At 49.6% G+C, this 12,812-nt stretch overlaps 1 protein-coding gene across 1 annotated transcript in view; it reads right to left on the reverse strand.

The window, feature by feature from the left end:
- LOC147623417 (uncharacterized) overlaps positions 1-12,812 on the reverse strand; it is a 68,189-nt gene that overhangs the window by 54,073 nt on the left and 1,304 nt on the right. The window lies entirely within an intron of this gene.

Genomic DNA, 12,812 nt, shown 5'->3' on the forward strand with positions numbered 1-12,812 from the left:
ACCATCCATGGCCTCTCACACTATGAACAGCATCACACCCTGACACATCCAGTGCTTCTCCATCACAACACAGACTCCCAAACTCTCTCTCAAAAGAGAACTCGTATCACAGCACAGCATACCGTACAGTCGACACACCTGTACCAACCCTCTCTACCTTCCAAGGGTACTATCCATCTCTGTCATGGATTCCCTGTCCCCTGTCCAATCAGTAGCAAGGCTGTACCAAGCATGTGTCCATTCCTGTACCTTCTGCCTGCATGTGACCTATCTCCTGGAGAAACCCAAATACATGTTTTCTCGAGAAACCTACGACATGTTTCCACATGAAACCCTTAGGCCTGTTTCCACATGAAACCCTTCGGCCTGTTTCCATACAGAACCATTCATGGCACCATTCAACAACAGTGCCAACAACGGCATACATCTAGTTACCTGTTCCCTCATGAAACATCTGGAAACATAGAGATGCCCATAAGTGTAGGTCCCTCTGTTCCTTTCTAGCAGGAAGAAAACAATCTGCTCCATGAGCACGCAGCCATGCGAGCTTGCATCTCTCCCATGCCAAGAAACACTACCAAATGACCTGTACTTGCAGCCAGAAACCCAAGTACATAGCTGAATTTGTAGCCAAACAAAAACAGCCCATAAACTGTCCCAAAACAGTCCCGGCTATGCGCCTCCTTCTGCCCGCCTCCTTCCAAAAGAAAGAGAGAGAGAGAGAGAAAAACCTGTCTTGCACTTCCTAGAGCCGGCCTCCTTTCAAGAGAGAGCGTGAGAATCTGTTGGCTGGGAGCTTCTTGCAGCCAGCCCACCAGCCTCTCTTCCAAGCCAGTAAAGCACGTGTCTATGCTGCATCTGCCCGCCCAGACCTTCCTGCAGGCCTATCCACTTTTCAGCAGAGGGGGAGAGAGAGAGAGAGAGAGAGAGAGAGAGAGAGAGAGCAGTACTGGTGTGTGGCTGTCCCCACGTGTACGCCCCTGTTTCTCCTGCAGTCCCCTCTTTCCAAGAGAGCCTCTCATGCCCTGTTCAGTCCAGCACCTCTGCAGTTGTGCGCTTCCTACAGCTGCCTGCAGCCCATCGCTTGCTTCCATGAGAGAGAGAAAGAAGCACGAGAAAACCTGCTCTCCGTCCAGCACAACCTGCAGTCCAGCCCGCCGGTTGTGTTAGAAGTCATCTCCTGTCCAGTTTTATACACCAGGGCCTTTGTTGTGGGTGTGCACCCTTATCAAGTGTTTTATCATTTTTCCTCACTCCCCGTATTTTTCCCCTATTTTTTCCCATTTTTCCAGTGGTTGGGAGGGTTGCCAGAGGATGCCAGGAGCACTCCAGTGCTGGCCGACTGCATACACATGAGTCGTGGGCTACTGGACTGCTGGCCGACTGCACTTTCTCAGTCGTGGGCACTTTTCTGCTGGCCGACTGCATTTATGCAATCGTGGACATTTTTCAGCAGTCGTGGGCACTTCCTATGCTGGCCAACTGCTCTCCCAGGGGCATATATATAGGCCCCCAGCCCCATACCACTATGTGTATCATATTCGGGATCTTCTTGTGTATATCAGAGCAGAGCTACACGCCTACATCTCTCTTTCTCTTGTGATGTTTTTCTGCCTGCGTTTTTTGCTCTTGTGTTCCCAGATCTGCTCATCATCTCCGCTGCGTATTCTGACATGGTATCAGAGCCCAAGGCTCTAGATAGGTCTTGGGATTTGTGTGAGCAAGAGGGGGACTGTTTTGTGGCTGATTGGTGGACTGTTTTGGGCTGATTGGTGGACTGTTTTGGGCTGATCGAGAAGAGAAGGTGCAAGAGGAAGGCGGGCTGATTTGCTGGACAGCCACTTGCAGGTTTTAGTTCTTCTTTGTTCCCACCCACCCACCCTTTTTCAGAGTACATCCCCGCTATGGCAGATCTGTTTGAGATGGCCGAGACACATGTGAAGACCCCGACACTCCCCACGTTCCCGGTGGACCGTCAGTTGGACGGGAGTAACTACGGCATATGGAAGGTGATGATGGAATCTGTTCTAGAGTCTTACCACCTCGCCGATTTCGTCGTTGTTGGTGTTCCACGGCCGGAAGTAGAGGAAGGGGAGTTACCGTCGATCCGGAAGGACCGGGAGGCCCAGACACAGATGTGGGATCGTGTCAACGCCACAGTCCGTTCGTTTATTTTCCTCAACTGCACACCACAGGTAATCAATCATGTAAAGCACATGACGCTGGCCAAGGTATATGGCAGCATTTGGCCTCACTTTACAACCGGGTATCGCCCATGAAGAGGATTTCCTTGGAAGTACAGATGCGGGTTATGAGCCCTGCAAAGTCGTCGACGATGCGGGAGCATATTAACAAGCTGCAGGCTCTTCAGCAGGAAGTTCTTCAGGCTGGGAAGGAGATATCATCAAAGGACATGGCCATCACGTTGCTGTCACATTTGCCCTCTTCGTACTCAGCATTCTACTCGTCTTTGATTACCAGTGGCAAGCTCAGCACCATCACGTGGGAGGAGCTTGTGCCCATGGTCCTGGACCAGGAGGAACGATTCACGAACCCTCCTCAAGGTGGAGGTTCGGAGGCCTTTACTGGCGAACGGTCGAAAGGCCGTAACTCGGGCAAAGGGAAGGCTTCATCGGAGAAGTCTTCTGAGAAGAAGTCCGACGCTGACCACGAGAGGCTGGAGGCAGAGAGGACTTGTAATGATTTTGGCGAGAGAGGCCACTATTGGAGGCAGTGTCCCAAGCGGAAGACCGAGAAGGGTGAAGATTCATCAGTAGCAATCATGAAGACTCCGGCTTTTGTGCACCTGGAGGTGATGGACACCGATGTTTCATTTTCTTCAGGCAGGGAGGAGATTGGAGGACTCTCCACAACGGATACTCGGGAGTGGATTCTCGATAGTGGTGCTTCTAGGCACATGACTCCTTCCCGTTCCGGTTTACAGGATCTCTGCAGGCTTTCTGGTCATATTCTTACTGGTGATACATCCACTATCCCAGTTCACAGTGAGGGCAGGATGGAGATAGTTCCCGATGGCAGAGGGGGGAAGCATTCCTCCCAGGTGTTGTATGTTCCGGCACTTGGTTTTCATCTGTTGTCAGTGCATCAGGTTTGCAAGACTGGCGTACGGGTGGAGTTTGATGAGCATTTTGTTGCTCTCCGGGACAAAGCAACAGGCCAGGTGGTTTGGGAAAGCGGAGTGGAGAATGGAGTTTACAGGCTTTCAGCACTCTCTCTCCCAGGTCCTCAGGTTTGTGATGAGTGGCAGTCTGGTAATGGCCACTTAAGTGTGGATACGCTGCAGGTACAGGCATTCCGGGACCAGATGGTGGATAGCTTACCAATAGATGGCAGCAATTGGCAGGAACTTTCCAGTACTGATGTTGGTAGTTCTTGTGTTCGTCAGTCAGAGGAAGCTAAACAGGTCACTTATGCTCTGATGTCTCGTAGTATTCGGGACATAGAACTTCCAGTAGTTGAGGATGTTCTTTCCACGGGGACCTTTCGGAAAGCCAGGCAGGTGGTAGCTGATTACTTGCAGAAGGAGGTGGTTTCTCCAGGCTTTGAGGTTCCGGATTCAGAGGGGGTGGTTGACAGGTTTCATCAGGTTTCCAGGACTTGTTTGTGCACCGTAACACGTGTTGATCCTTGTGAGCAGTGTGATGTCTCTGTGACTAAGAAGCTGTATGGTTCATTGATCTGGTTGATGGACACCAGATTGGACGGGAGCTTCCTGATGAGGCGGTTGAGCTCATGGTTGCGGATGACTCTTTGGGAGGCAGGATTGCGTTTCCTGTGGTTTCTGCGGCATGCAAAGGATCATAGACTCTTTACACAGGAGGGGGATTGTTGGATGGAGTGCGACTCCACGGCTGGAGTGACTCGGTTTGGGGAGGAGATCCGGACACGAGGGGATCTACTTCAGGCCCAGGAGCAGTTTTCCGGAGCAGTTGGAGACAGTCATCTTTTGCCTTGTCGAGAACAGAGGCAGAGTACCGGGCTGTTTGTGATGCTGTTTGTGAGGTGGTGAAGATGCAGAGGTTGCATGGCAGGTTTGGGCTTCCACTAGAGGAACCCATGGTCATCCAGAGGCACTTTGTTCGTGAACAGATCGTTGCTGATGACATCTTGCTGGAGTTCTGTTCGACGGAGGACAGTACGGTGGACCTCTTCACGAAGTCGCTATCTCAGGATTTGCTCAGCGGCACCCCAGCTCCCAGTGGTTGGTTTCACAGCCAGGAGCTGAGAGGGGGTAGAAGTCATCTCCTATCCAGTTTTATACACCAGGGCCTTTGTTGTGGGTGTGCCCGCCCTTATCAGGTGTTTTATCATTTTTCCTCACTCCTCGTATTTTTCCCCTATTTTTTCCCAATTTTTCAGTGGTTGGGAGGGTTGCCAAAGGATGCCAGGAGCAGTCCAGTGCTGGCCGACTGCATACACGAAAGGCCGAATCTACCCAGAGTTGTAGGTGCTTGTTGCTCGCTGCCATACATGAGAAGTCCTCAGCCATTCAATACCATGTGTCCCAAAAATGTGCAGGATGGACTTTTTACTCTTTGGGGAGTTTTCAGTGCACAGTGTTTTAGAGTGTCCACAAGAAGCCTGGAAATCTTGAACTGTGAAAGCGTAGAACATGTGAATCCTTGACAAAAGCGTTGAGAGAGAGAGAGAGAGAGAGAGAGAGAGAAAGATTTTATTAACGTCTTCCAAAAGACCGAACTCGGCCTATGAGACAAATCAGTGTACTTATGTGGGGTATCCTCTGTCATCCCAACAAAATGAAAAAGTATTGAACTAAAAAGGTGAATCTGGGTGTGCAATAAGTACAATGAGTGGGGGGAGGGGATGGAGCTCTACTACTAGGAGAATGCAAAGCTATATGCGTGGAGTATACAATCATGATATGCAACCTAGCTAGCTCCATCCTGTACCATATTGGGGGTATAAAATGGTTTACATCAATGAAGGGGGTGTCCACAGCTCCCTGAAGAACATGCCTGGGTCTGCTCTGAAGCGAGCCAGTCGCTCCGCACCCTCTCTGTGAAACTGAGCTTTGATCTCTGTCATCTCTCTCTGGTATAGGCGTGGTGTCCGGAAGCCAGGTGTCCTCTGTCTCCTGCGGGCTCTGAGTGTCTCTGCTCTCTGGAGAGTAATTCCCGGCTGTGTAGGGGCTGGGAGTGGGATAGATCTCTGGAAAAATGTAGTGATCTGTGTCTGTCTTCCCCCCTCTGGAGCTGTCTGAGCCTGTAACGATGTCTCTCTGTGACGCTGTATGTCTAGAATGAATCTCCCCAGTATGCGCTGGTCTGCTGCCTCAAAGATTTGGCATAGGGAATGTGGCTCTCTGAATAAAATGGGATCTCTCTCTCTCTCTCTCTCTCATGGCTATATATGCTCTGCATCTGCATACATAATGCTCCTCACTCTCCACCTCCTCTCTGCACAATCTGCATACTCTCTCCTCTCGGGGGATCCGTGCTGATTTGCTAGTCTCGATCTCCAATCGATGTGATGAGACTCTAAGTTGACCAATAACTACTCGGGAGCCGTGTGGTAAAAAGCCCTCCATGTATCTAGGCCTCTCTATAAATCCATCATTAGTGATACTCATGAAGTGATCTCTGTAGTATAGCATCTTCGGTGGAAGAGGCTGTGTAAGCGATATCCATGTCTCTCATGTATAAAGCTGCCATAGGTCCTGTCTCAATACTCTGTTCCTCTCACTAGGAGAGAGACGGATATGTGGTGCATCCCTGTCATACTGGAATGGTGGTAGATAATCCATGTCTAGGCCATGCTGTGAGAACCAATGTGTGACCTGTGCATACCATGATCCTCTGTCTTCTACCTCAACCAGTTGTCTAGATGCCTCAAAAACTCTGTATGACAATCTGTCATGTGGCATCTCTCTGAATCTGTCTAGCAAGCATATATTCTAGAATATGGCCTCTACCATCATAGGAGGCGCAGCAAACTCTGCTCGGATAATGACATGAGGTACCGACGGTTTGTTGCGTATCATGCGTGTGACCTGTGCATACCATGATCCTCTGTCTCCTGCCTCAACCAGCTATCTAGATGCCTCAAAAACTCTGTATGACAATTTGTCATGTGGCATCTCTCTGAATCTGTCTAGCAAGCATATAGTCTAGAATATGGCCTCTACCATCATAGGAGGCGCAGCAAACTCTGCTCGGATAATGTCATGAGGTAGTGACGGTTTGCAGAGTATCATGCGTGCCATCATGAGGGCCTGTGGTCTCTCCATCTGTGTCCACCAATGGGTACCAAGGCCTGGCGCCCATACCGCTGCTCCATACATCAGTGCCGGTGTGACTAATGTGTCAAATAGCCACCCCTTCGTCCGGGACTCTTGAAAATGCACCTGGTGGCACTGTCTCTCTAGCATAGCCAATGCTGCATATCCCCGTGTCAATCTAGCTCTGGCTGCTGAACCCATGGTGAAGCGCGTGGCTGCTGCAGAGAAGGTAACCCCTAGGTACACGTATGATGTCACCACCTCCACTTGGCGTCCTGCGAGAGTGAATGTCAGCTGACTCCTGCCCTGTCTCGATGTATGAAAGACCATAACCTTGGTTTTCCCAAGGTTCACAGTAAGACCCCTCTGTGTGCAGAAATCATCGAGTGCATGTAGATGCTGCTGTAGACCTCCTGGAGACTCAGACACTAATACAATATCATCAGCATAAAGCATAATATGTACTGAGGTACCTGCGAGATCAACTCCATCTCCGCCTCCCCGTGTAATGAAGTCAGCCACCTCATCAATGTATAACCCAAATAGCATGGGGGAAAGTGGGCATCCTTGCTTCACACCAATGGTGCTAGCAATAGTCTCGGACATACCTCCTGGGCATTTGACTCGCCCAAAAACCTGCTCATATAATGCAAAGATGCCCCATGTCATATCTGTTGGTATGCCAAGAGACTGCAGGCGCTGAAAGAGCCTCTCTCGTGGTACTGTGTCAAATGCCTTGCGGAAATCCACAAAGTAGCAATAGAGCTTTCTCTTCCTCACTCGGGCCAGATCAATCATACATCTCAAAGTGAATACATGGTTAAGCTAAGCTCTTGCTCCAACACTGCACCATAGAGTTTGGCCAACACGTGGCCAACCATAACCGTCCTGTAGTTGCTCGGATCGAGCATATCCCCTGTTTTGTGGTTCGGCACAATGGTGTGCATCGTCCACTCCGCAGGCAAACCCTCTGCTAGTGCCCTGTTTGGGCTGGCCCCTTTCCTATAAGCAAACCCTAACTGTCTACACGATGATTTGGTATCCGGTACCGTACCATATACACAGAATCACGGACATCATTCCAGAGGGAGACTCACAGCGCGGACTGGCACTGTTTCATGTGCAAGACAGTGCACACCTGACCTTGGACTCATGTGCAGGACAATGCACACCTGACCTCGAACGACTGAGATGGATCCCTGGCTGACTCGTCCCGGACTGGGCTCACATGGGACCAGTTTACCATCCCAGGTCCTGCACCTTCTGTACAGATATGTCTACGTGGCATCCAAGTGCGGGATGCACGTGACATCCCCTCTGCTTAACTTGACGGAAGCTGCATAGCCTCCAAATAATCTGTCAATAACGCCGCATAGTTTTTGAAAAACTCTTTGTTGAGCCATACCGCTTCGTGGGTCCCTCGGTCCTGAAACTTTGTGAGGAACTGCTTCCCACATCGTGTCCACTCAGGAGAGCCGCAAGATCTGGGACTATGCCCCAGAACAGATGGTATGATGACGAGTGCAGAGCCCTATACTCACGGCTCCACATTCAGAGAGCCTTAGGAGCCATCACAGAGAGCAAGAGTCAAGGAGAGAGATGAGGAGACTTACTCGCCGCAAAAGGCGGGCCTTCGCAAAAATACAGGAGCTAGAGATCTTCCATTTCTTCATGAGTAGAGATAGCCCTATCTCAGGCGGCACTTCAGAGAGCCCAAACACCGACACCCATTGTAGACCCACAGACATGGCACACATGCGGAGGGCCTATACCACGCCCCACAGCAGCCACCTATACCTCAGCCACAGGAGCCTCGACCTACCACAACTAGCTTCTTTACCCACTCGATGGTAAAGGAAGCTATCCGCCGCCTGCAGCATGGACGGGCCGCCAACCATATGGGCCTACAAGGTGAGCATCTCATATATGCAGTAGATTCTTTGGCTCCGTTTCTTGCACACCTGTTTTAGGGCTACCCCAAGTCTTAGTGTGGGCATGGGGATGGTGTGAAACCACCCCCATGAGGGCCAAGAAGGCCCTGGCTGAACCCACCAGCCATGGAGAGGCTGCAAGACAGTCCTAGGGGCATGCTAGGGGCAGCCGACAGCACATCTAGTGTTTGATGGCTGTAGGGCAAGTTTGGGGCAGCCCACACAGGCTGCCCAGCCCTCAAAACAGAGGGAATTCAGTGCCCAGCCCCTAGAGAATCAGGCGCCTAGTGCCAGCCAGCCAAGGGAAAAGATGCGCAGCAGTTTATGCACAATCCCATTGTGTTATCTCATATTTCACCAAGTGCTCAAGCAATCCAAGGGGCCAAGACAGCCAAGGGCTTGCTAACGCAAAGGGGTGAAGGACTGCAAGTCAAGGGCAGAGATTTCTCAGCCAAGAAAGGTCAAGGTTTTCTGTATTTTCTTTTCAGATTTACATCATTCTAATAAAGCAAATACACCATCCGTGGTGGGGGCCCTACAGAGGGTGTTTGGGACCCAATACTGTGTCCTCTCCATCTCTCCCTCTCTCTCTCTATTTTCTGCACATCTTCATTTAGTTTTGTGTGTTAATTCCGTCGCGAAAAGAGTGCTGATTTCTGAGCATCAAAGTTACCCATCTTCTCCGAAGCTTCCGCATGTTACACGAGGTCAGGTGTGCATTGTCCTGCACAAGAGTCCCAGGTCAGGTGTGCACCATGAAATAGTGCCAGTCTGCGCTGTGAGTCTCCCTTTGGAATGATGACAGTGATTCTGTGTATCTGGTATGGTACTGGATGCCAGATCATTGTGTAGGTAGTTAGGGTTTGTTTTAAGGAAAAGGGGCCAGCCCATAGGGCTACCCCAAGTCTTTGTGTGGGCATGGGGATAGTGTGAAACCACCCCCATGAGGGCCAGGAAGGCCGTGGCTGAACGCACCAGCCATGGAGGGGCTATAGGACAGCCCTAGGAGCAGGCTAGGGGAAGCATACAGGATATGTAGCCTTTGTATGGCTGCAGGGCAAGTATGGGGCAGCCCATACAGGCTGCCCAGCCCCCAAACTGCTTGCCAAACAGTGCCCAGCCCCTTTGTATTCACGCACCTAGTGTCCAGCCATCAAGGGAAATGATGTGCAGATTTTATGTGATTTATTCAGCATTTAATGCTGATTTTACAATCGTGGGCAGAAAATATGATGGCCGACAACTATTAGTTGGTAGAATAAATAGGTGAGCCCATAATCCATTGAGTTATCTCATAATTCACCAAGTGCTTAAGCAACCAAAGGGCCAGGACAGCCAAGGGCTTGCTAACGCAAAGGGGAAGGACTGCAGGTCAAGGGCAGAGATTTCTCAGCCAAGAAAGGTCAAGTTTTTTTGTATTTTCTTTCAGATTTTACATCATTCTAATAAAGCAAATACACCATCCGTGGTGGGGGCCCTACAGAGGGTATTTGGGACCCAATACTGTTTCCTCTCTCTCTCTCTCTCTCTCTCTCTCTCTCTCTCTCTCTCTCTATTTTTTGCAAATCTTCATTCAGTTTTGTGCGTTAATTTTGTCGTGAAAAGTGTGCTGATTTTTGAGCATTGAAGTTACCGATCTCCCCCGTAGCGTCCGCATGTTACATCCTTTCAGTGCCCTGAACAATGTTCCACAAACCCTTGTGGATGAACCAGATCTGCATCTGAAGCTTCCAATGAGCATAGTTGGGTCCTTTCAACTTGTCATCCTTGTTCGTACAAGGGGGGAGCCATATCCACAGCAACAAAGAACAAATCTCAGCTCTCAAACACTTCTCTCAAGTGCTTTCCAACGAAGCGAGGCACGAGAAAGAAGCGAGACAGCAGCAAAACAGTCCAAGATCCACCGAGAACGTCCTACCGGAAGGGCAGGGACTTGTGGAGGAAGAAGACAGTGCAGAGCCACTTGTCTGGCAACACCACGAGGAAGAAACGCACCACCAACAGATGCTGAAGAAGAAAATGCAGTCAAAACACTTCAAAACCTGCCTCTAAAGAGCAAAACACAGCCTGTATGGCTGGCCGACAGCAACCAGAAGAGGGCTGGACCAGAAACGCAGCAAGTTACTGAAATGCAGCTACTATATGGGACTTATCTGCAGCTATTGAAATGCAGTTACTGAAATGCAGCCAGAGAAGTGACGGAAGAAAAACGCACAGCAAAGTGGGCAGATTTGCAAAGTTTGGAGCAGCCTGGACCTAAGCGTATGATACCATGAGGAGATAGCACCGGCGGAAGCATAAACAGTAAACATATGAGTGAGTGCAAAGGAGATTGAGAGAGTTGGACAAGATCACCTTTTATTACAGCAGTAAAGCTTTACAATAGCAATGGTCAGCAAGGGAAGTGAATGAAGGAGTGAATAATGGGGAACTCCTTATATAGTGGAGTAGAGACCTGGCTGACTGCCTCTAGGGCTGGCCGATTGCCTCCCCTAGGGTTGGCCGACTGGCATGGACAAACAATTAGGAGAAAATCCAGTAAAATCCCAGATAAATAGTAAAGCCCCAAAACACTGAGATGTACAATTCTAACAAACACCACTAACTTGAATCGCCAAAACAACCAAGGTGGTGGCAATGCCTCACATTGGCGGTCGAGAGGGGGTAATACTCAAGCACCTACTCTCTGCAAGCTCTCCCACCAAGGAACTAGCAACAAGGCATTGGTATGAATTGGCCTAGATCTTCTCAGTGGTGAACCACTGGTCAGGTTGCTTAAGGTCCATCTTCCCAGTCAGTATCCTTTGTGTTGGAGTATGCACAAGCGGAAGCGTAGACGAAACGAGAGAGAGAGAGAGAGAGAGAGAGAGAGGGAGCAAAGAAGAGAGAGCTTGTGGACAAGATCACCTTTTATAATAGCTTGAAGCTTTATAATGGCAATAGCCAGCAAGTAGTGTTGAACTGTGCTTGGAATAAACTACAAGTGAATATGAGAAGACCTCTTTTATAGTGCATATGTGAACTGGCCGAATGTCTCTAGAAATAGGCCGACTGTCCATAACTTACTAAAAATAGGAGAAAAAAAATGATAAAAGCCCATAAAATAGGCAAACCCCATAAATACATTGAGATGCAGCTCATAGTGTGCAAGAGTCTGAAGAAGATAAGTTGATGAAGATGCAACCATAGACCCTCTAGTACTGCAGATACCGGAATCACCTCGGAGAGAGCACCCGCCAACTTGTTTTCTCGAAACAAAAATGCCACCACGAATAGCAAGGAACTTTGCTTTGGCTTCGAATTCCCACACAAGTGTGCAGTGAACTCGAAGAATAAAAATGATGAGTTGCTGGACACACCGCGTGTCACGACCGTGTGTTTTTCTCTGGACAGTATGCAGGTGTGCACGGGGACGTGGTGGACAGTGTGAATGGCATCAGGTTGGAGTTAAAAAGGAAGCCCATGTGTGGACAAGCCCAAGTGTGAAGGGGGCAAAGAGATACTTTAATTTAAAAAGGTTTTATAACCTTTGGTGGGCAAAAAAATTAAAGTTTTAAAGGTTTTAAAGCCTTGAGAGACCCCAAGGCAATTTTTAGAGACTACTCCACTTTTGGAGGCCCACGTCTCTCTCTTCTCCCTCTCTCTTGCTTTTGGGGAGGAGTCGTGCAAGCTGGCTGCATGGAGGAGAAGATATGGCAGGCCGGTTGATTGCATGTATGGGTCTCTCCCTCTTCCTGGTGAAAAGCTGCGCAGGTCTGCAGGGAACAACCTGTCAGAATACGCAACGGAGATGATGACCAGATCTGGGAACACAAGAGCAAAAAACGCAGGTAGAAAAACAGCACAAGAGAAAGAGAGATGTAGGCGTGTAACTCTGCTCTGATATACACAAGAAGATCCCGAATATGATACACAGTGTGGTATGGGGCTGGGGGCCTATATATATGCCCCTGGGAGAGCAGTCGGCCAGCATAGGAAGTGCCCACGACTGCTGAAAAATGTCCACGATTGCATAAATGCAGTCGGCCAGCAGAAAAGCACCAACACCCTGAAGTCTGGCAGACACAGACTTGGGGTTTAGAGAACTCCACCTGTTCCAACACAGACACTCTAAAACGCTGTGTACTGAAAACTCCCCAAAGAGTAAAAAGTCCATCCTGCACATTTCTGGGACACATGGTATTGAATAGCTGAGGACTTCTCAGGTATGGCAGCAAGCAACAAGCCATTAGCACCTACAGCTCTGGGTAGCTTTGGCCTTTCCACCAACACCCTGGAGTCTGGCATAGCAAGAGGAGACTGGATGCCCATGTGAGGGCACGTTGTACACCACTCTATCATGCCAGCCCAAAGCCACTAAGATCCTGCTAGACATTGGTTGTAGCCAAGGTGGGGGCTCTTTCTTTACCATGGGTTTTTTTTTGGGGGGGGGGGCGGGGGGGGGGGGGGGGGGGGGCGAACACACTCACCACAGCTACTGTGGCTTCAAACAAGCTTTCTTTCAGAAAAGCACAGGAATCAATCCCAGAAAGAGGTGAGATGATCTCCGAGAGGGGTTGATGACAAACCACCTCTCTTACCAATTACAGAGAGGTGAGAGAAAAAAGCATGCTACAAGTCAT

The sequence above is a fragment of the Cibotium barometz genome, chromosome 27, assembly GCF_041138505.1.
Source record: "Cibotium barometz isolate CiBa-2024 chromosome 27, ASM4113850v1, whole genome shotgun sequence".
NCBI classification, from domain to species: domain Eukaryota; kingdom Viridiplantae; phylum Streptophyta; class Polypodiopsida; order Cyatheales; family Cibotiaceae; genus Cibotium; species Cibotium barometz.